Source organism: Sodiomyces alcalophilus, assembly GCF_042370955.1.
Source record: "Sodiomyces alcalophilus JCM 7366 unplaced genomic scaffold ACRALscaffold_2, whole genome shotgun sequence".
Classification (NCBI taxonomy): domain Eukaryota; kingdom Fungi; phylum Ascomycota; class Sordariomycetes; order Glomerellales; family Plectosphaerellaceae; genus Sodiomyces; species Sodiomyces alcalophilus.
This window is the reverse complement of record NW_027263533.1, coordinates 6,013,106-6,038,634: the sequence shown is the minus strand read 5'-3', so window position 1 is coordinate 6,038,634 and position 25,529 is coordinate 6,013,106.

Genomic DNA, 25,529 nt, shown 5'->3' with positions numbered 1-25,529 from the left:
ACTAATCTCTTAACCTCTAAAGGACCTCGCGTATATATATACGGTGGGTATCCTTATCTAAACTATAAATTAAAATATTATCTAAATAAATAATATAAATAGTATCCACGAGACTATATAATACCTTATTAATATATCGCTAAAAACTAATAGGGGTATTATAAAGTCTAAAGGGCATAACTAAATACTTAAAATAACTATACTTAGTATAAAAGGCAGTTTTCTACTTATCCCCTTCTCTTATACGTAGCCTATAATAGGTATCTTTTAAATCTAACTTAGTATATACCTTCGCTTTAGATAAGCGATCTAAAATCTTATAAATTAAGGGGAGGGGGGTATAATCTTTATAAGTAATCTTATTAAGTCCTTTATAATCGATATAAAGACGAAGCTTACCTCCTTTCTTTAGGATAAAGAGTATAGGGGCACTAGCAGGACTAGTAGAATTTCGAATCTAGCCTTTAGCGGAGGCGTTTTTAATATACTATTATAGAGTCTCTAACTCTTTTTCAGTAAGGGTATAGATAGGACTAAATAGCGGAGTCTAACTATCTTTTAACTTAATAGCATGGTCTTACCTATAATATAGCGGGAGGCGACTAGCCTTAATAACGTTAAAGACGTCTATAAAATCTCGATATTACTCGGGTAAAAAGGACTAGGGTAACTTCGGGAGGGTATTAGGGGTAACGTCCTCTAGGGGAATATTAGGGCTAGGCGAAACGGAATCGGAATAGGTAATAGGCGGAACGGAATCGGAACGGGCGGTTAAGTCGGAATCGGGAATAGCGACACGGCCTATATAGAGGGTATCCTCCTAGGGGGCCACTACTAAATTAACTAATCGGATAATTACGCGGGCGCGTTTTCTGTCTTTTTTAATTTCTTTAGGACTTTAGACTATCCCTCTCTTATTAGTGGCTAATCTAAAGTCTTCTTTATCGATACGAAAATTCTAAAGGCGGTTAGACTAATCGATATAAGGATTATAGGTAGTTAACTAGGGGATACCTAGAAGGACTTAAGAACCTTTAGTAAGGTCGACTATACGAAATAAAGTACGATATATACGAGTATAGCCCTAATTATCGGTAGCCTTAATAAATAAAGTGATAGAACCGTAGGTGTTTTTTTTTAACTTCGGAAAGTCCTTAATTTAGACGCTCTAGGGGGCTAGTTAGGTTAATACCTAGAGGTAAGGCGTGGCGGTTAATAAGGTTAATACTGGCTTTATAATCCAGAGACGCGAGATATTATTTCTAACTACTACCTAGCCGTACTAGGAGATTAGTTTTAAGGGTCTTAGTTTCTAGGGACAGCGAGCTAGGCGGGGACTAATCCTAGGGGGCTATTAGTGGGTTATCGGCTTAGACCTAACTAGCGACTTATTTCTTTAAACTAATATACTAATTATTAGGGTTAGACTAAGGTGGAGGTATATAACGGGTAGGCGGAGTATAAGTGTTATATAGCTAATAATTACTGCTACCGGGCGTATTAGAAGCGGAGGTATTAACGGAAGCCGAATTAGCTAATTTAGGGTATATAGACTTATAATAACCGAACTAATAATAATAGTAATATTCGATTTCTAAGAGGGGTTAGCGTTTAGTAAAGTCTTAAGAGGGACTCTTTATTAATAAGGTAGTAGGAGGACTATTCGAAGAAGGCTAAGTATAAGTAGAAGTAGATAGGGTAGAGGAGGATAAGGCGGTAGGGGTGGAGGCAGGGGGCTAAAAGGATCACGAGCTATTATTCGTGGCCACGCCTTAACGGAAAGCTGGACGATAGGCTAAGGGGCGGCTAAAGGTAAGCGACTCGACCTTTATTAACCGGGATAAGTTAACTTTAGCTTAATAAGCTAAAACGCTAAGGTGCTTATAGTCCTAAGGAAGGCCACTAATAATAATCTAATCGCGAAGGGGCTTTTATAGCTTTATAAGAATAAGCTATATACGCCATTTATCGGGGAACTCTAAGGAGACTTCGTTAAATAAAGAGTCTAGTCGATTAAGGAACTGGCTATAGGACTAGTTAGGGCGTTATATAGACTAATCTAAAAAAAGCTATTCCGTGATAGATATCTTATAAGTATTATAGTTTATTAGCTAGCTAATAAGGAATTTACGAATATCGACCTATTAAGCAGGCTTCCCTCCTTTTATAGTGTTATAGACTCTCCGCTAATAAGCACGCTATTTAGACTTTATTAAAGGCGGGAGATACCTACTAATAAAGTATACTTTCTGCCTCTTAGTAGTAAAGTAATAATAATCTAAATTAAACCTTTCTTATAGCTCCTCCACGAAGGTCTGGAACTAATCGTAGGACTTACTATCCTACCTTAGGTTAGGGTAATTAACTTTAGCCTAATTATTATATTCGCGCCGCGGCGATAATAAACGACCTCGACTAGGGGGCGAAAAGGAGTCTTAACGGTAATAACGCTTCCGATAATCGGCTAATAGATAATCGTTATCTAGGTCTTCTCCACGTTATAGATAACGTAGCTTTTCTTTATATCTTTCTTAATCTTTTCGGCTAATAATCTATAACAGGATAGCTTCTAATTACTTATCGGTAAGCTCTTTAGGGGGAGTATCCTCCTACTAAGGGTTATATTACCCGATTAAAGGATTAAATAGGACCTAAGCTTAGAGCCTAGGGTTAGCCGGGGGTAAGGAAGCCTTTTTTCCTTTCCCTTTTAGAGTTCTTAATAACAGGTTAGAATACTTAACTTAGGGAGGGCGAGCCGCTCTTAAGGACTCTCCCTAAGTATAATAAGCTAGCGGAGGATAGAACCGTTCTCCTAGACGATATAAGGATAGTATAATAGCGATAATAGCAGGACTAGGGGTTCTTAGGGGTTATCTATTAGGAGGTAAAGGACAGGAGGCCACTATAACGGCATTACTATTAGATTCTTCGGGGTCGGAAGGCGGGTTACTAAGTCTAGAGCTCTCGGGTTTTAGTTTAGGACTAGGAGGAGGAGGACGGCGTCTAGGGCCTATATTACGATAAAAGGCGAGTCCCTACTAGGAGGATAACTAGTAAAGTGCTTAATCGAAGTCTGCTAATAGCTTCTAATAGTCGTTATACCCGTATAAAAGGGGAGAACGAATAAAATATTATAGGATTTAAGTAAAGAGTAAAGGAAGCTATTATAAGACTAATAAGGAGGCCTACTAGTAGACTAAGGGAGGGGGTATTATACTAAGATTATTCGTTAAGTTCTTTTAAGAAGATATAGGCATAAAGGTCCTTACTTATAGACCTCTGGATGCCACCTAATAGGAAGGTATTAGTTATATAATCTCCTTTTAGAGTAACTAAGGGACTTTTATAAATAAGGTAGCCTTACTATAAAGGCTACCACCCCCTCTATATATTCTAAGCTAGCTCTTATATTCTGAATACACGATAAGCCTTCTCTAAACACAAAGCCACCTAGTAGTTAACACGTAAGACTCTAGAACCTCTTTACGAGAGGCCTCTATAGCTTACGCGATAAGCTTGTACTAAGCACTGGTAGGAAGCCCAGAGACTCATGACGCGAATTGACAAGACCTCTTTATGCCTCGTATAATAGTCTTCTATGATTTAAACTGCCTCTTTTCCTCTAGATCTTCCTCTTCCGTTTTATCTCTTCGTGACCGTTATAAAGGTTATAAGCCCGGAAAAGCAAAGGGATTTCTAGATCCCCTTTTCCTTCCACCCTTAAAGTCCTTTTTAGGCAATTTCTACCCTAAAATCCACCTCTAAAGCCCTCTCCAGGCCGCTGTTAACTAAGTTCCACCTCTAAAGCCCTCTTTAGGCTAAACCCCTTCTCCCCTTTGTTTCCTTTTTCCGAAAAAATGGAAAAATATTATAACGGGACCCCGTTCCGAATAGTTAAGTCTTAGCATCCATCCCCACTATATACCAGCTATACTGCCCCACTATACCCCTATAAAGGCTATAATATTACGTGGCTTATAAACCCTAGTCTTTAAAAAAAAGATAATCTCTCCTTCGTGATATATAAGAAACGGCTCCACTTTTTTAATATCCGTAAACTATACTACTACGTGGCCCTATATTTCCCCGCTTTAGACCCACTTTTCATCCCTATATCTAACCCCTCGGGTAATTAAAACTAGAAACCGGGTAATTCCACTTCTCCCATTCTAATACTAGCAAAAAGCCCACTATTTTAAAGCTAGGAAGATAACCAGCAAGGATTTTATCCCCACGGTTAAGAAACTATAAGGTAGTGCCGATTTTCCTTTCTAGAGGATATCTATATACGCTTATTTTACCCATAAAGGGAAATTCCTAAACGATATAACCAAACCTTTTTAGAATCCCTCTTAGAAGCAGAAGGAAGATTCTCTTAAGACTGCTAGTGAAATACTCTCCACCCTTTCTAAAGGACCTCTCGCCTAGGTTTAAGGGCTAGATACGGCCCACAAAGTCTAGGAAAAGCTAAATAGCCTATATAAAAGGAAAGGCTTCTAAGCTGATTTTAATGCCCTAGGAACCTTTTTTAATAATTCCCTCTTAGACTATAAAACCCTTGAATCCTTCGTATATAAGGTTTAATAAAATCTAATAGCTCTAGAAGGAAGGGAGATTTCCTTTCTTAATAAGGTGATTTATACGCCTGTTTATACGTAGATTCTTAACGCCCTTAATAAGAGATACGACTCTATCACTAACTAGATCACTTAGTCCCTCCGTCACAATATCTAGAGTTATATACTAGATAAAATCGTTATTAAATTAATAGACGCCTCTAAAAAAATAGAGCGTTCCCTAGCAAATAACACTCTCCTTGTTAAAGGGTCTAAAAAATCCTAGAAAAAGACTAAAGGACTATTCTATAAGAACTATAAGAAACCCAGCCACGTCTCCTGTAACTGCTATTTCCTTTACCTAGATAAGGCTCCTAGGGGCTAGGTTATAAAGGAAAATACCGGAAAAAAGCAGTAAGATCGGGTCTCTAAGACCACTAAGTCCTCCTCCTCCTCTTCCAGGGGCAGATCTAGGTCCCTAAATCCCTAGTATAAGAAAAGGGAGGACGCTATTATAGCTCTCTTAAAGAACCAACTGCTTTAGACGCTTATTAATAATAAGGATTCTAGAAATATAATCCTTAAAAAGTGTTGATATTATACTTATAACAAGTAATAATCATAATAATAATAAGTATAATATTTAAGTCAAAATAAACAGTATATAGTTATAGCTATATAACTAGACGTTTACTTTATAACCAGCTTAACCTATACTATAATACTATACGTATTATAGGTGTATATATACTTGGCTTATAATATATGTTATATAAATACACTAGGTATCGTAAATACGATATCTTGGTTATTACTTAAGCTAATAACGTGCCGTGATAACCGTCGCGTAGGCTGTTAACGTAATAGTCGCCACCCAATCTTTCAGGGTCTTTTGCTAGCCCGGATCCAGGAAGAAATCCCAGAAGTCAGTTCTTTACACATAATCACACATAAGTGAAACAAGCAGTAATCCTACGATTCTACGAATTTAACAGCTATTTGCTTGATTTTCCTCTCTTCTGCGCGTATAGCCTACTACTTGTAGCCTAGTTTATTAAGAGGTTATAAGCCCGGGTTAGTAAAGAAGGAAATCTACTCTTTTATACCCTTTTATTCTACTCGAAATACTAAAAAGACTCCCGCCTTTTTAGGCCACGCAAAGATACTAAAAAGACTCCTACCTGCCTTTTTAGGCGATCCCTTTATCCTCCCCCGGTCGCAGATCCTTATCTCCGACCATATGAAATTCCTTTATCTCCCGAAGATAGCTAATCGAATCGAACCGTTCGTACCGATACCACGGTTTAAAGCTCTTTGTTCTTCCTAATACGGTCGCTAAGAGTCATGCTAAGAGGCCAGCTCTTTATTTCTATTCCGGAAAAACCACACGATCGGAATAAGACTCTTTGTTATAATCGGATATACTATTCCTTTATTTATAAAGGGACTTTTTAAAAAAGAAGAAAAATAACGAATACGTGGATTAAATATAATGGCTCTTATAACTACTCTATAAATAATAGCTGTAATAATTAAGCCACTTAACCTACCGCGCTGCCTATAATAACAGGATATCGTAACGTAGTATATAAGCTTTTAGAAAAAAGTCCGCCCGTGGAAATCCTGTTATTCGCTTTACACGAGTATCGCTTTTCTTCGCGCTACGAGATTTATAAATAGCTTTACCGTTTAGACCCACTTTTAGACCCACTTTTCGAAGCTAGGCCAATCAGAAATAGACATTTAGCTTAGTATTCTTTATTTCTATCCTTTATCCATAACGCAATAAAGAAAAAGCAATAAAGAAAATAATAAAAATAAATCGTTAAATAACTTAGTTAATTCTGACTCAAATAAATAATCAAAAATATCGTTCTGCTACTTAAAGATAGCTCTATAAGAGACTGTCTAAGACGTCTCTGTCTAGAGGTTATAGGGCAGTTCTGGAATTAATAACAAAGAAAATAATAACTATACTAACCTTAATATTAACTAGTTTGTAGAAAAGCTTTAAGAAATATAAGCAGAAAATAGTATTAAGCTTAATCTGAATTTCTGTGTTAATAGCGGGGCTACGGCGTATATAATAATAAATAAAAGACTCTTTTCTATTTATAATATAAAAGAAAGAACCGTTTATTAGGGTTAGGCAAACGAAATAAAGATATAAGGTAAAGGAGACTATGTGATAAAGTTCCGGGCTACTAAGAAGCTTTTACTTTTAAAAGAGTGTCTTTATATACCGGAAATAGGCACGAATATTATTAGTCTCTCTTATCTTAATAGTAAAGCTCTCGGTCTTACTAGAAATAGAAAGCTTTTATTATTTAATAATAAAGAGCCCCTCTTTCTTTATATAACGGCTCTGCTTTATAACGGGCTATACTAGGCTATAGCACGGGCACTATTATACGGGGGGATTAAGTCTTAGAAAATAAATATAATAAATACTAGAAAAAACACAAAGAAACTGTTTTAAAGAGGTATTTTACCTAAAGAACAGTTTTAAGACTTAACTAGAATAAAGAGGTTTTAAAGGTTTAAAGAATAAGTTTTAAAGAAGCTAAATAAACAAAGAAAAGGGTTAGTTAAACCTTAACTAAGTAATAATATAACAAAGAAACTTTAAGAAGAGCTTTATAAATAAAGAGACGGTAATAACCGTCGAAGGGCTACCTCTATAACTAAAAACATAACGCTATGGTATAATAGAATAGGTTATATTAACCCTATTACCTTAAAAAGTCTCTATACTAATACTCTTTAAAAAGAATATAATATAACTAACGAAGAGTTAACTGAAATACAGAGCTATAACGCCTATAAGAAGAGTAAGTCTATTATACTTGCAAATAAAGATTTAGTTAATAAATATAAAGACTTTTCCTAGTTAGAAAAGGTTTATATGGATCTTTACGGACCGATCGAACCTCTTTCTTATAATAAAAAGCGATTGATTTTGTTTATACTAGACCGTTATACCCGGTTCCTATAGGCATAACTGCTCTTAGATAAGTCTAAAACAACGGTAGTTATAGCTATAAAAGAGTGGAAAGCTTAGGTGGAAAATAACTATAATAATAAAAATAATAATAATAATAAATATCACTTCTTTATCAAAGAAGTAGATACTAACGGTGGAAAAGAATTTAATAACGCCTCTTTTTAACGCCTCTTTGCAGGTGCAAAGCATAATATAAAGCCACCGTACACTTATAAAGCTCAAGGCTCTGTTAAATGAGTTATAAGAACTATAATAGAAAAGGTTCGAGCTTTTCTTTTCCACTCAGGGCTGCCTCGATACCTTTAGGGTAAAACTATTCTCTTAGCTGTTCATATATATAATAGATCACACAATTCAGCTCTTGAATATAAGAGTCCTTTTGAGCTTTTATAAGGTCAGAAACCTAATATTAATAATATACGGGTTTAGGGTTCTATTATTCATTATAAAAATAATAACCCGAATATAAAGAAACTAGATATAAGGGCACTTTGAGGTGCTTTAATAGGTTTTAATAACTATAGCTATAAGGTTTATAACCCAGTCACTAGAAAGACTGGTTGGCTTCGAGACGTTTATATCTTAGAGAATCAGTTTCTTCACTCTTCTTTAGATAACTATAACAATAACTATACGCCTAAAAACAATAATAACCTCTCTCCTTATATTAATACTCAGGCATATAATCAGGTTTCTAACCGCGGGCGTTATTAACTCGTTAAGTATAATAAAGGAATCAGTTTTAGTGAAAATACCGGTTAATTTTTATAGAATATTCCTTCGCACGTTTCGAAACGTTCTGTTAAGTCTATTTAACCTGAAGAAGAGAATAATAATAGACGAAAGAGTCTCCGGGCAGGGGGCTATAAAGTTCCAGCTATTAATAATAATAATAATAATAATAATATAAACCATAGCCCGGCTAATAATAATAGTAGCTAAAGTACCAGGCTAGAAGTCTAAATACCTTTAGAACCTTTAAAACCGGACTGTAAGGATGTAATATCCTATAATAATAGTACGCACTTACTATATTATATAAAAGATATAATACTTAGAAACTTATAGTTTCAAGAAAATTTCCTATTTCTTTTAACTATGAATTCGATTAACGAACCAGCTACCTATAAACAGGCTATGAACTGCCCAGATAAAGATAAATGGATAGACGCGATAGTAGCAGAAATATCAGAACTCGAAAAGAGAAAGACCTAGGACTTAATAAGTATAAAGAATACGCCTAATAATTATAATAAAATAAAAGAAGACTACCACGTACTAGAAGGTCGTTAGGTCTTCAGAATCAAATATAATAGCTCTGGTGAAGCTATCTAATATAAGGCTCGGTGGGGTTTTCAGGGGTTTAATCAGGTTCTAGGTCTTGATTATCTAGAAACCTTTTTAACTACCTGCCGGCCAGAAAGCTATAAATTAGCTTTAATACTAGGCGTATGCCATGGCTAGAAATTCAGGCAGTTCGACGTTAAAAATACGTTCGTTTATACCGATATAGATACCCTAATACACGCTATATAACCTACAGGCTTCGAGAAAGAAAACAGCTTAGAAAATAATAATAGTAATATAATACTCTGTAAACTTAATAAAGCTTTGTATGGGTTGAAATAAAGTCCTAGACTCCGGTATAATTACCTGGTTAAGATATTATCTAAACTAGATTACCGGGTCTCTGAATATGATAACGGACTTTTTACTTTTTATAAATATACATATAATAAAAATAATCATACTAGAATAGAAGAACGAGCTATTCTACTATGCCACATGAACGATATAGTGGCTCTGAGCCCTTCTAAGAACACTTTAGACTACTTTTTTAAGGAGATATCTAAAGATATTACACTTAAAGATTTAGGTGAAATAAATACTTTTCTAGGCCATATAATAAATATTAATAAAGAAAACAAGACTCTTTCTATAAGTCAGTTGCCTTATACTAATAAGATACTCGAAAGGTATAATAAACAAAGTCTAAAAAGGGTTAACACCCCTTATATGCATAAGAAGGTCCTAGTACCAAATCCTGAATAGGCGCTAACTAATAATATAAATAAATACTAATAGGAAATCGGGGCTTTATTATATCTAGCCTTATATTCAAGACCAGATATAACGTACGCAGTTAACCAGTCTTCTCGCTATATGAGGAATCCCTTGTAAGACCACTTTACTCTGTTGAATCGAATCTGGGCTTATATAAATATATATCCTAATATCGGTCTTTTATATAATTATAATAAAGAAGACCTTGGTATTTACGGTTATTCTGATACTAGCTTTTCAGATTTCATCGAGGATAGAACCTTGACTTCAGGATATATTTACTGCGTGGGAGTAAATAACCCCGTTAGTTAGATCTTAACTAAACAAAAAGTCGTTGCTTTCTTAATAAGAGAGGCCGAACATATGGCTCTCACAGAAGCTTCTAAAGAAGGACTCCATCTTTATAATCTATATAAAGATATACTATAGAATCTAGGTCTAGATTCCAATATAAGAGGCAATAATAATAATAATAATAATAATAATAATAATAATAATAATAATAATAATAATAATAAAACTCTCGAGATTCCTACTATCTTAATAGATAGTGAGAGTGCAAAGAAGCTCGCCGAAAACTCTGAATTTTATAAACGGGTAAAGCATATCGATAGGCAGTATCACTACTATAGATAATAGCTATATAATAAGAAAATAAAAATCGTATATATAAATACGCAACTTAATATAGCTGATATAATGACTAAAGGTTTAGTAAAAGAGACTTGTAATACTCTTTGCGGTTATATGAACCTACGTTATAAGGACGATACGTTGTCTGAGTATGATTTGCCGCCTTATAATAATATTAAAGAGTTAAAATACTAGGTTTTAATACTTAGTATTCTTAGTTCTTTATAAGGGGATATAACTACGTTTTTTACCTCCGGGTTTTCCTAGATATTAAAGGTTTTTCTGAACTTTCCTTTGGATAATATACTATAATAATAACAAGGGTTTTTGAATTTTCCCTTGAATTAAAAAGAAGAGGTTTTTTTAAATTTTTCCTCTATGTATTCTAGTCTTAGATAGACTAGAATTACTGCGCTATAATATAACATAACTATAACTATAACCTGACTAAGCTGCACTTATTATATAAGAGTCAGCTTACGGGGGGTGTTAATATTATACTCATAACAAGTAATAATCATAATAATAATAAGTATAATATCTAAGTTAAAATAAAGAGTATATGGTTAAAGCTATATAACTAGATGTCTACTTTATAACCAGCTTAACCTATACTATAATACTATACGTATTATACGTGTATATATACTTGGCTTATGATATATGTTATATAATTATACTAGGTATCGTAAATACGATATCTTAGTTAATACTTAAGCTAATAACGTGGCGTGATAACCGTCGCGTAGGCTGTTAACGTAATAGTCGCCACCTAATCTTTCAGAGTCCTTTTCTAGCCCCGGATCCAGGAAGAAATCCCAGAAGTCAGTTCTTTACACATAATCACACATAAGTGAAACAAGCAGTAATCCTACGATTCTACGAATTTAACAGCTATTTGCTTGATTTTCCTCTCTTCTGCGCGTACAGCCTACTACTCGTAGCCTAATTTATTAAGAAAAAGTAACTTAAAGAACCCGAAGAAGAAGAAGATGTGCTATGCGGAGATCCCGCGTTTATGGCATCACAGACGTGTGCGAACAGATTTTATAAGAAGTGAAAATGTATTCCGTAAGTATAAGCTCGTAGAGCTCTATAGGGTCATAGACTAATATCTATAACCTCCTGCTAACTAAAGAGTATATATAACTAAGCTAAGGATTATTACGTATTAAGTGCCCTCCTCCGTAAAGTAATCGTCCCGATTACCACCATACTCTTCTATATCCCGTGTAAGTAGGTATTTTATTCTTAAAGCAAAATTTTTTCTTTTCTTTCCTCTATACCTCCAGAATATATAAATCGATCTGGTTCTTCGCGTTCCTTATATTTACCGCGGCGTATCGTCCACCTTACTCGGAATCTTCTAGCTAGTCGGTGGACTAGGAGTTTTATCGCGATATTAAGGGGGCTTATATTTACGAGGAGGATAGCTGCTATTAAGACGACGGCTGCTATTACGACGACGGCTGCTATTACGACGATTACGGCTTCGTAGACTTTAGCCGTGGTGCCTATAGCTATGGTTACGTCGAAGTTAGCTAGGTTATCTTTAGGTATACAGATTTCTTATACTTTAACGTAGTAATAGTTTTCTTTAGTTAGATAACTTCTCTTTAGAGGGCTCTAATTTACGCCTCTAATACGTTAATACTAGCGTTCGTCGTCGCTTAACTATCTTCGAACTTTTTATTAATCTGCTATATTTCCATCTATTATTTTTTATTATTATCCTCTAACCTATTAATTCTTAGGTGGTTCTTCTCCTACCCTTTTAATATAACGTTAGCCCTATAATTAAGTCATTTCTGAATATTATCCGTTTATTACGTGAACCTGTTATTAAAGGCTTTTACTCTATCGTCTATTATCCTTTTAAGGCGCTTAATATAGTTATTTAATCTTATATCCACCGCTTTTATTTTATCCGTGGTTACGAAGTTTACTGCTAGCTAAGTTATTATACCTATCTAAGCTAGAGTAACGCTTAGCGGTTATATCGTGGGGGCGGTAATAGTATTAGGATCAGCGGCCGTCTTCTTTTTCTTCCTAGGGTTTAAATCCATAAATTCTTATAGATCGCTAAGGGATACTAGTCGCTTTCGTTATTTATCGTATTCGCCCTTTTATCGCTATTCTATAATCTGCTTAACGATAATATCTCGATTTATTATATTCGGCTAATCCGGCCCGATAGTCCCTTTATCTCTAAGTGCTAGTGCGATAACGTAGTGCTTAATAGATGATTTTCCGGCTACTAATTTATTCTTAAGCCTGACTATAAGATCTATATAATTAAAGAATATCGATCCTAATAAGTGATCGACTTTTACCGCTATATACCAATCGATTACTCCCTCCGCTCCTATAATAATAAACCACTAATCGGTAAATATCTGCTTTACTCGGTTATCGTTATCGGTTTACTACGTTTAACCTGGGTCGGCTATCTGCTATATAGCGGCTATACCGGTGGATAGTTATATAACCGCGCTCGATTAAGGTTTAGGGGTCTATTATTATTAAGGGTCCGGTTATAGGCTGGCCGTCGAATTAGGCGCTATTATTTATAACTATTCGGCCTTAGTAATCGTGTTTATATTATCTAGGCCGTTATCGCTACCACTATTATATAGGCTGAAATCGTTATCTCCGTATAAATAAACGCTACTATCCGATATTATAAAGTTTAAGTAATCTATAGTCCAGAATCTATTATACTCCACCGAGTTACTATCCTAGGAATCTATTATAAACTCGGGGTCCTCCTAATATCTAAAGGTCTTAGTGTCTACTAGTGCTCTTTCGAAAAGCTATAGGGCGTTTTCGTCCTCTAAAAGGTAGTCGTCGTCTTATATACGTTTCTCCACGGTAAGCTACTCGTTCTGCTATTCCTTTATCTAGCGTTTTGCCCTATTCGTCTAAATATAATACACGGCCTACTAGGCCTCGAATAGATAAGGGCTTATATCATGCTTACCGATAAATTTATTAAAGTTATCCACCTTCTTATTAGTGCTACCTACTATAATTATCTAACTCGTGCAGAATATTATAGTTACCTTTCTTTCCTAATTATTTCGTCTCTATTCCGTAAATAAAAACAGCAGGACGTTATAAAACCACTTATAAAAGCGGTAGTCTCTATAAAGATATTTTAAGATTTTACGAAACAGCTTAATATTTTCCTCGGTCTTATTAAAAATAAACTACCATTCGCTAAGGTTCGCTAAGATATCCCTCTTTACTATCTTATATTATAAGGTCGGCCATAGTCGGGACGCTATAGTTAGTGTATTCGTTTATAAAAGGCTAGAATACCGGTTATCGTCGCTATAGAGGTAACTAAGGTATACCCGGTGCTATAAAGTCCCGAGAAGTTAGGCAAAAGATATAAGTTATCATCGAAGTTCTTTAGGTCAGGGGAAGTTATATTCTAGCTTATTCTAAGTATAGCTGGGTTAAGCGAGAATAGAAATTAAGGTAAGAGATATTTAATTACGCCTCCTTTCCGGAAATAGTAAGTCGTCTCGCGTTCTTTCTTTTATTTATATAGTCTTTTTTCTTAGGGAACGTGATTATATTTATCTTCGTGTAAGTCGTTCTTTTGGCTTTTTATATAAGGAAGTGGGTCTAAATATAGAAGGGATATATATATAGGGAAAAAGGGGGTAAGTAAGGGGTAAGGGAAAGGAGGGGAAAAAGGGGAAAAAGTGGTTTCTTTATCGTCGGGAATACTCCGCCTCGCTATATCGTGCTTTCGTTTTCTTTTAGTTAATTTCTTCGGAGTTTATCTCGTGATATTCTTTATTATCCCTGTATCGGCTATATAGCAGCACTAACTCGATATACCTCTAATATCTTTATCTACTAGCTTCGACTATCCTTTTTTCTGCCTCGTCGTCGTTTATCGTCTAGCCCGCTAGCTCTACTATTATAATCGGATTTCGGCTCTTATAGTTATAGACTATATCGCTCGCGTTTTCTATAAATAGTTATTATAGGTACTACTCGTTATATTATACCGGCTAACCTTTTTATTTAACTAGATACTCCGTTTATAGACGCCCTTTAGATCTTACTACTCGCCGCCTTTATAGTCTTTTAATCTCGTAGGACCTCCACTTATTATTATCTCCGTCGACCACTATAGGCCCTGGCTTTATCCGCTCCCTGCTAAAAGGGTCTCCCGTTAACGCTAGTATTAGCTATACGATTAACACTACTCTATAAACTCTCCACGACTAGGGGAAATCCAGTTTATATACTAGCGGATTAATTACCCTAACAATATAAAACGGTCCGACTCTCTGCTATAACCATTTTCTTAAATCCCTTACGTGTCCGGGCAGCTTATATCCTCTATATAATCATAGGTAAACCGAGTCTCCTATATTAAAGGTATACGGCCATCGTATCGTATTATATCGTCGTTTTATATTAGCTATCGCAATTATCGCTAAGTACTCTGCCTCTTATTAGTATAGTTATCTAATACACTCGGTCTATTCCCTATTATACGTTTATAGGATACCCGTGCCGACTATTAGATCTACTATAGTCTACGGATAGAACCTAAGCAGGAATTCGTTTAGTAAGGTGTTAAGCGTTTTAGTATACGCTTAATTCAGGGCGTATTATACTACCGGAATAATATCTAGCCACGGAATATCGCTTATAAAAGTATAATACCGCAGAATAATTTCTATAGACTAGTTCTTTTACTCGGATAAACCGTTAGTTTATATATACCACGCTATCGAGATTACTAGCAGCACTCCTAGTGCCTTAAATAACTTATACCAGAATTTAGATATAAATTTAGGGTCTTTATCGGATATAATCCTTATTAATAAACCCTAATCTATTAGCTAGAGTATATAAAGCAATAGTTCCGCCTAATCCTTCGCCGTGTATATCGAATATCCGGGAATAAGAATCGTCTTTTTACTAGTCTTATAGGTGACTATAAATAAGGTATCGAGTCTATCTACTAGTTTATCTTTAATCCTCTAGAAAGGTTATCGGTATTTACTAAAAAGTAAACCGACTATAAAGTCGATCGTGATTATAGAAAAAGGTATATCGGCGGCGGGATCGGTTATAGTTCTCCGAGCGGCTTCTATCGATCTATAATATTCTCTAGGCATACTAGGTAGTGTTTTATCTCGTCTACCACTACGCGTACTTTACCTTTAAAACTAAAGTTATCCAGGGCGTGTATTATTTGTTTTTCGCCGAAGTAGTAATTATCGTCGTATACTATTTATAAAACCTTTTTAATAAGTTTACGGGGCACTACTAACCTTAGTTTATTTACTTCTCCGAGTATATATAATAGTCCGTTCTCGAGCCGGGTTAGCAGAGGTCTTATCGGTCTACTACTAGAAGTTCGTCTATTAGTTTATCTCGCGTTAACTTCGTCGATCATAGCTTTATATTTCGGATCCTCCTAATATACCTATTAAAACTCCTTCTTTAAATTATCTAACATCGCGTAATCCACTGCTATATATATTAAAAAGCATTCGTCTACGTCTATTAGTAGCCTTAGGTCCGAAATAGCTATATATACTATTAATACTTTGTCGTGTTCGGTCTATATATTAGCTAATTCGCTATTATAAGCTTATCTCTTCTCGTCTATTCTCTTAGCGTTTTTAGTTCCTATTAATACTTTAGAGTCCTTATCGTTTACCGTCGGTAGTCAGGATAATACGTCTAACACCACGTTTTATTATCCAGGAATATAACGGATATCTAGGCAAAATTAACTAAGAAAAGTGGATACCGCTATTAGGCGCGGGTTTAGTTTATTAACGTCTATCGTCTTAAGGGTTATTTATCCGACTATTCCCTTAGTTACTTAATAATTAGTAAGGACCACTATAGGCTTATAACAGGATTATAAACGTGTTCGAAGCATTTTATAAGCCTAGACCAGGGCGCAGATCTCTAGCTCTATTACTTTATATTATAATTCCGCTACTATTAGCTTTCTTAAGAGGAAAAGGATTAGCTAAATCGCGTTAACTAGGATTTTACTACTATCCCACGGCTTCGCTAGATAAAAGAGGAATACTCTTAGACCGTTCGTACTAGTATCCAGGTTTAGGAAAGTAGTTTTATCAGGGATATAGTAATATAACCTTATTTCCTTTATAACTTACTTCTATATAATTTTAAAAGCCTACTATTTAATATCTATAGGTTTATAAGTTAACTTACCTATCTATTTCTGCCTTAAGTGCTTAGGTGCGTATACGGTAATCTATCCGGCCTCTTTTACGTCGTTAAGCATAGTCGTTTTCCGTCGCTATAAAGGCTCGACCTTAACCCGGAACCAGGGGATAAATCGCTATAAAAATCCCACTTTACCGACGTATATCTCTAAGTCGCTAAGCTTTTCGGGTATTTTAATCTACTATAAAGCCTCGATACGATCGGATATAGTGTATAGACCCAGACCGTCGACCTTAAAACCGAGTAATCGCACCGAATTATACGTATAGAACGATTTTACCGGAGATAGCGCTAGCCGAATATCTTCGAATAGTTTTAGTATAGTCCTAAGATATTCTATATACTCTTCGAAAGTATCTAAGAAGATAATAATATTATTAATATACGCCTTATAGAAATAGCGATACTTAAATAATCTCTAGTCTATAAATCGTTATATAAACGGTAATGAGTTACGGAAGCCTATTAGGACCACCTCCGGGCGCTCTAATCCCCTAGGGGACACGATTATTATCCTCTCTTTATACTCTTCCTTTACTAGCAGCTAATAGAAAAATAAGCTAGCATCAAAAGCACTAAACCATTTCTTTCTTTATAAATATTAAATAATATCGTCCTACGATAAGATCGGATATATATCTAGTAGAATAGCAGTATTAAGCTTTCGTAGGTCCACGACCACCCTACCTTTCTTTAGCTTCTATACTATACGTTATACTATAAATACTAGGAAAGTAAAAGGAGTTAGCAGCTTCTGCTATATTATACGCCCGACTTTATATATTCCGTTAAACTTATTATCGAGTAGGCCACGATCTTCTCCGCTAAGTTAAAAAGGCCTTAAGTATAAATTCATCTTCTACTAACCGTTAACTAGGTCGACTCGTATTCGTTCATTAAGGGGTAGAGGTATAATTCCTTTATCGCGCTATATATTAAAGGATTCTAATAGCTTAATAATTTCCCGAGCCTTCGGTAAGTCTATTATATATATATATACGCTATCCTTCGTTATAATTTCGGGTACGTCGTCCGGCTATTCGGTCTTTATATCACTATGCTTCTCTTTATCTACTCTGGGTTTATTACCTTTACTATTCCTTATCCTGTCGTCTACTATAATCTTCTTAAGTTCCTCGGGGGTGGCTCTTAGTAATCGGCGTATTAATTCAGAGTCCTTAAACTCTCCGTGCTCTTCCACTACCATTAATATATAAGCGTTTACCTAGTTAACCTCTTTAACTTCCTTATCGTCCTATAAGTCTATTAATCGGCCTATTCTTTTATTTCTACATAGGACTTTTAGTTTATCCGAATCGTTCGTGTAATACACCACCTTAGGGGTGTCTATATCGTAGATATACCGTATCGCGTCGTGTTTCGGATCTAGATCGAAGTAGAATTCGTGGTTCTTAGGTAAGTTTATATACCGTACGGGTATAAACGTGGCTATATATAACGGCATTATAATAGTCTACGCTATTATAACTCGGCGTTAGTATCTGCCTATAGGCTTCCTACGATACCCGATAATCGGCATCCGTATACCGTGATATCCTGCTATCCTTAGGGTGCCGGAGGAATATAGGATATCGACGCTAAATATCTTTAGAAAGGTTCCTCTAAGCAGTATATTCGGTTCTAACTCGTTAATCACCTAGGCTATAATTATAAAATAACCTATAACTAGGGTGTCTCGGATATAGCCGCTTATATAGAAGTCGAAAGTGGCGACCTCCTATACTTAGATTATTCCCGTAAGCCCCTTTATTAGCTTCGGCTCTACGGCTTTTCCGTATTAGATATTCTTTCCGTGTTCTGCTAGCTAGTTTCTATTAACCAGAATTAATATATATCCGGAGTCTATATAGACTTCCGTGGTCTCGCCGTCGGGTATAAACTTAATCGCTATCTTATAGTGTGTGTATCGCTTAAATCCGGGTTTAACTAACGCCTATACGTCGATAATCTTATATAGCTTAAATACGAAGTGGCAGCTAAGTTTATCGGGCTTAGGTAGTCTCGGTGGCTTTATATCGGCTATTATCGGCTCGGCCTCCTTATCGGTTAACTATATATATATAGTCTCGGATCCATGCTATATATCGGTGGATTATAGTGGGTCTTCTATATAGATTTCTGGTTCGTTTAATGGTTCTAGCCTCGGGTTATCTATATAGATTCCCGATTCCGACGGTGTTTCCGGTTCCTCTAGTATTATTAGTCTGGCCGTTACTAGAAGAATAAGGGCTTTATAGGGTCCCTATCCTTTAGGCTTTAGCTCTATATAGGTATTTAAGAACACGTGTCGAAATAGCTATATGTTACTAGGGAAGTAGGTATCGTATTTTCTGTATTAGTATATCGGTGGCTTAGGCGATTAAGGTATAGCGGGAGTCTATAGGGTCTATCGTTAGCGTACGGCAGTTCGCCCTTCTAACTTACGTTTATACGTTTATCGGCTACTTACGCGAGGTTAGCCGATTTAGCCTATAAAATAAGAATAATAGACGTTAATTTCGCTATCGGCTAAGTCCTCCTCGCTAATCTTATAAATATATATCTCCTCGCCTTCGCTAAGTACTTTATTAATAAGAATATAACCCTTTTCACGTAAGTCCTCTTTATCGGCGTCTCTACCAGGATCGTCCTCCGCTATATACACTACTTAGTGGTCACGATTACTATTGCTTTTCACCTATTATCGTATACGTCGCTAGTACGGGCGATATCCCTCGCGAAACCAGCGTCCGCCTCTACGAAACTAGCGGCCTCTACGACCGCGGTTACCGCGGTTATCGTTGCCTTAGCGGCTTTAAAAGGATCTGTTATTTCCCTACGATCGGCCTCTTCTAAAGCTATTATAATTACTAAAACGATTTCCGCCGTTATTAAATCGACCTCTATCGAAGTTTCCGCCTTAGCGTCCCTAATTAGCGTATTCGGTTATCTTATTTACGTCGTCTATAGGGTTCGCGTCCGCCGTGTATATAATCAGACGGTTTTCCGGAACTATCTATATAAGGACGTTAGCGTAAGGTGCGGTCCACTAAGCAGGTAAGGGTCCTAGCTAGTCTACGCGAAATATACCGTGCTATAACTAATACCTTAGGGAAAGCTATCGGTTAGTAATCTAATCCTTAATCTGTCTAATAAATTCGTCCAGATATCTATTAATATCCGGTCGTATATAGATCTCTTAGAGGGATAGGTTAATCCTATTCCAGATTTCTTACTATACGTCGAGGTTAGTATAGGCGCTAATTCCCGAGGCTCTATATAAACGGGCAAGGTGATTTACCTATTCTGCGAATACCTTTCCGTCGATAATATCCCTGGCTATAAACCGTAAGTCTATTATCTTAGCCGCTACGGTCTCCGGGTTAATTTACTAGCGTCGGCGAAAAGCTACGTACTATCCGTCCAGAGAACAGCGTACCTCGCTACGCTACGTGGCCGTAAGGCTAGTTAGCCACTATAAGGCAGCTTCGCCTATAAATAGTGTATATAAGTTAATACGAGCCTCTTTTACTATATTAGGGGTGGTCGCCTACTCCTTAACGTTTTCGATAAAGAGTTTAACGTCGTGCTAAAGGACTTTATCTCCGGAAACTGACTATAGGACAGAGGTTAGCGATATATGCTTAGGGGGACTAAAGAATCTAATTATAGTTAGTTTACGACGGAACACCTACGGGCCGCCACTATTTTATATATCGCTATTATTAGCGTTATTCGCTCCGGTGCCTCCGTGGCCGGCGGCCGGGGCTCTATCGGCGAAGAAACTCATTATGCGTTAGAATTAGTTAGGGGTAAACATAACGGTAGGTGGCTAAGGGCTTAGCTAAGGGGCCGTCTGCTATTATTAATCTTAATATTATTATTAGCCGCCCTGGCTCTAGGTACCGGAGCTAGAGGCTCGTGCCTGTCTATTAGTATCTATAACTGGTTAGCGTCGTGGTTACTCCGGGGCTGCTAAGGTTTCTCAAGAAGTATACGGTGGTAGTTAACTATCCTCTAGCGTTTATAGAGTTTATACTAAAGGGACTTAGCTTACCGGCTACTATATGTATAATTCTTCGAACAGAGGTCTACGTGGGGCGTTAATATTTAGAAACGTTAAATAACTATTAACGGTTTATAGTCTATTCTTAACCGACGGCTATTAACTATATCGTTTAACTGCCCGTCTACCTACCTGTATACCCTATAAGGGATTCTGGCTATTATTACGGGAGTAAGTCCTGCTAGTATTCTAACTTCTGCTAATATTAAGGTGCCTTAACACAGCTATAAGAGTTACTTTTACTACCTAATTATCTATCTCCTACTATACTAGGAAGGTTAGTCTATTATCTATACTTAGGGCTCTGTTATTACGTCTAGCCATACGGTTTATATCGCGATACTCCCTCGCGGCTCTATTATACAGTGCTATTCCTTCTTATCTAATAATTATAATGGCTCCGTCGGGTAAATTTTGCTATACTGCCTACTCGGGATATACTTAGATAAACTTATAAATATAGAATAATGCTCTTTCGGCAGTTATTAGTGGTTCTATTTATAACATAGATACTAGCGTTATAAAGTCATAACAGGGCGGGAGATAAGAGGCGAATATATAAAGTTCGTGTCTTATAAGAGGGGTAAGGTTTATGGCTATAGGTAAAGTATAGAAGGTGGCCGTGATAAATTTATATAGAAGGTGCACCTATATATAGATAACGTAATCGACTATAGAATAAGGTTATAAAGGGGAAGGGAACGAAAATAAAATAAAAGTGGCAGAATCTAAGTCTACTACGGCGTAATAAATATTAGATTCTGGTAAGGTGTCGCTATATAGAGGTGCATACAAAACGGTGGAGATATTCTATTACTTTACGAAGTTAATCTGCTATTAGCCGGCGGTTTTTTATATGGCTATAACTTTTACGAGGTGTGTTAGGAGGGGGGGGGATAGAACTCCGGGTGCGTGTACGAGCAGAATACTTATCGGCGGCGGGTCGAAAGAAGAAATAAAGGAGTCAGGGTATAGTATAAGGCGAACGATAGCATAATTCAGTTACTACTATTTACTATACGGAGATCCCGCGTTTATAGCATTATAGACGTGTACGAACAGATTTTATAAGAAGTGAAGATATATTCCGTAAGTGTGAGCTCGCAGAGCTCTATAGGGTCATAGACTAATATCTGTGACCTCCTGCTGACTAAAGAGTGTGTGTGACTAAGCTAAGGATTGTTACGTATCAAGATAAATCGATTATATTCGAAGACGCCCTTCCGAAACCGGAAGCCGAGGATATAATAGACGTTAAAGAAGTAAGTATAATAACCTAAAATCCCTAGAATACTCTAAATACTAACCTGAATATAGCTGGGATAGTTAAACGGATTTTTAGGATTTAGGCAGAGAATAGGTTTAGCTTAGACTTAAATTTTTATATAGATAGCGGAGCTACCTCCTATATAATAATAAAGAAATCTCTCTTCTCTATATATAAAACCACTACTAGGCTCGCTAGTTAGGGAAAAGTAAATATAATAAAGATAATAGGCGTAGGAAACTATATTATATATTACGGGTTAACCCCGTAGAGATAATCCGGTAAAGCACCGGATCTTCCGACTAATTATAGCGTGTTCCTAGTAGGTCACCGCGATATTATATTTAGGTCGTAAGCACCTATAGAGTTTTCCCCTTTCCTTCTTTTCTCCTTAGCTTTAGATAATTTAATTATTCGGCCTTACTCTATAAATAACTTATAACCAGCCGCTTATATATCTAAAGCTTAGCGAAACCTATACGCTGCGCTAATAGAGATAGACTATTACTTTAATCCACCTCCCGGCGCTCTGTCACGCCTAGCGGGCGAGTCGCCTAAGGCTGCGGAGTAGAGGAGGGAGATTATTAACCCTTTATAGACTTAGGTCGTGACCTTAACTACCCAGATCTAAGAATAATAGAATACTATTAACTAGCTACTATAAGCGATATAAAACTAATAATATACAGCCACGCCTTATCTTACTATATTATCGGAAAAGACTATATAGGGCCCTTAGCCGCCTATCCCGACGCCTACGCCCGATATAACTCCTATTTTAAACCTTAGGACTAAAGCACTTCTACTACCCTAGAAGTTTAACGGTAAACGCTTAGAGTACGCGAGCTAGTTATCCGAGATTCACGAAAAGCTCCTACTCGATTAATATCTCTTTTAGAGCCCTCGCGAGAAGTGGTATTTTATTAACGCCTATTTAGATAAAGCTCCCCGCCGTGTTATCGCCTTCTTCTAGGCTATAAGCGGAACCGATAGTTAATACGACCCTAAAGACTTCCTTAATTACCTTAACCGTATATATAAAGACGTTAACGAATAACCTTACGCGGCTAACGCCCTAAGAACGTTATGTTAGCGTAAAGACTAAGCGTTTAGAAGCTTTATACCCGGTTTCGAATAATAGCTTGTTATCGCCGGTAGAGGTTAATAGGATAATACTACGAAGATTATATTCCTAGAGGGAGCTCTTAATAGTCGCCTCCGTGCCGCCCTTATTACCGCGAAACTACCGAATAACTATTATACTTAGGTAACCGAAATATAAAATATCGCTTAGAGACTTAAAGCCCTCGCTATAAGGCCATAGTTCGGCTAAGCGCCACGTAATAATAAGAATAATAGTTACGCTTATAATTATAATAGCGATATAAAGATAGAAGGAGTTAATCGAGTATAGACTAAGAAGAAAGAGATAAGAGAGTGCTATAACTACGGAAAGAAAGGATACCTTATTAGAAGATATCGCTTAAAGAAAAAAGACGCCAAGGATTATAAAAAGAACCGTATAGCGAAGGTCTTAATAGCCTCGGATAATAAGACGATTTATATAGGAGTTACGGATAATAATAAAGACTCGGAAAAGAAATAGCTTTAGTACGAAAACGGGCACTAAAGCCTATTATAAAGGAATAAAGGGATTAGAAAGAGTTTATATTATAGTCGCGTAGTAGTTATTTAGCTTTTATACGAGCGCGGATTAATAAGAAGTTAATTACCGCTCTTATAGATACTAAATATAACTATTACGTAGCTATAAGTGAACGTCTCGTAAAGTCACTCCGCCTCCTATTAGTCGATAAGACTAGAAGACCCCTTTTAGGGTTCTCTGATACTATAGGGTCTATAAAGAGTTCCGGTATCGCCGTATATAATCTTAAGATTAGTGGATATATATAACGATTATTCGCTTATATAATACTAGGATTAGATCACGATATATTCCTAGGGAAACTATAGATAAAGCATAACGATAATACTTATTACGTAAAGAGACGTCGCCTTTATTATAGAGTGGCCCGGATAGATATCCGACTCTAAGCCGAAGAAGAACCCGATAATATTAGAGCTATCCGTAGAGCTTAAGTAGTGACCGGGTCGGTATTCGCCGGTATTATACGGCGATTACGAAGGAAATAACGGTTCGGTAAAAAGGAACTTATGCTCTATATAATTAGTATTAAAGATATCGATAAGGCCCTCCGAGGTAAGTCCTTAGTTAACCCTTAAAAGCATATCCTAGAAGAGATACTATAACGATTTCCGGACTTATTCTCCGACTTATAAGCGAACCGCCTTCCCCCTTATCGACCTAGAGTTAACTACGAAGTGAACCTTATATAAGGGCCCGACGGCAGGGAGCTAGAACTGCCCTAGGGCCCTCTTTATAATATATCCAGAGAGGAACTCTTAGTCTTATAGAAGACCCTTACCGACCTTATCGATAAGGGGTTTATACGAGCTAGCAGCTCCGCCGTTAAAGCTCTAGTCCTATTTATAAAAAAGCCAGGAGGAGGGTTATAATTCTATTACGACTACTATGCCCTAAATATAATCACCTAAAAAGACCGCTATCCTCTCCTATTAATTATAGAGATACTCCGAAACCTAAAGCGAGCTAAGTGGTTTACGAAGCTTAATATAGTTACTATATTCTATAAGATCCGAATAGCCGCTAGCCACGAAGCGAAAATAGCGTTTCGAACTCGATACGGCTTATTTAAATAGTTAGTATACCCCTTTAGACTTAATAGCGCCCCCGTATCCTTTTAACGATATATTAATAAGACGCTATAGCGTTACCTTAACAACTTTATTACTATATATATCAACGATATCCTAATTTACTTAAGCGGATCCCTACGCGATTATAAAAAAAAGGTTAACCTAGTACTATAATCGCTAAGCAATATAGGATTAACGCTTAACCTAGCGAAGTATAAGTTTAGCGTGAAGACCGTAAAGTACTTAGGGTTTATAGTTACCGCCGGCTAAAGCGTTTTATATAACCCCGATAAACTAAAGGCGATCCGAGAGTAGGAAGCCCCGACCTTACTAAAGGGAGTCTAAAGCTTCCTAGGCTTTATAAACTATTACTATATATTCGTGGAGAACTTCGCCTATATTATAGCCGCCCTAATAAGACTAATAAAGAAGGATCGAGTATTCTCGTAGGGTCTTAACCAATAAGCGGCCTTCGAAGAGGTTAAGAAGAGGTTTTAGGAGGAACCGATCCTATAATAATAGGTTTTAAGTAATAAGACCTTTATAGAAACGGATTACTCGGGATTTATACTAGGAGGTATATTAGTTTAAGAAGATAAACAGGGATATTATTATATAGTCGCCTATTACTCGAGCCGACTTATAGGAGCCGAGTATAACTACCCTATCCACGATAAGGAGATATTAGCGATTATAAGTTACGTAACGTATTAAAGAGCAGAGCTCTTAAGTTATAGTCGCTTTATAATTCTATCTGACTATAAGGCCCTAGAATACTTTATAATAAAGAAAATACTTAATAAGAAATAAAACCGATAGGCCGGTAAGCTGGCCTAGTTCGACTTTATACTAGAATACTATAAAGGTGCCGATAACTATACTACCGATACTCTCTTATAAAAAGAATAAGACGAACCGAAGGAATTTTCCGATAAACGGGAATAGGCGCGATATATA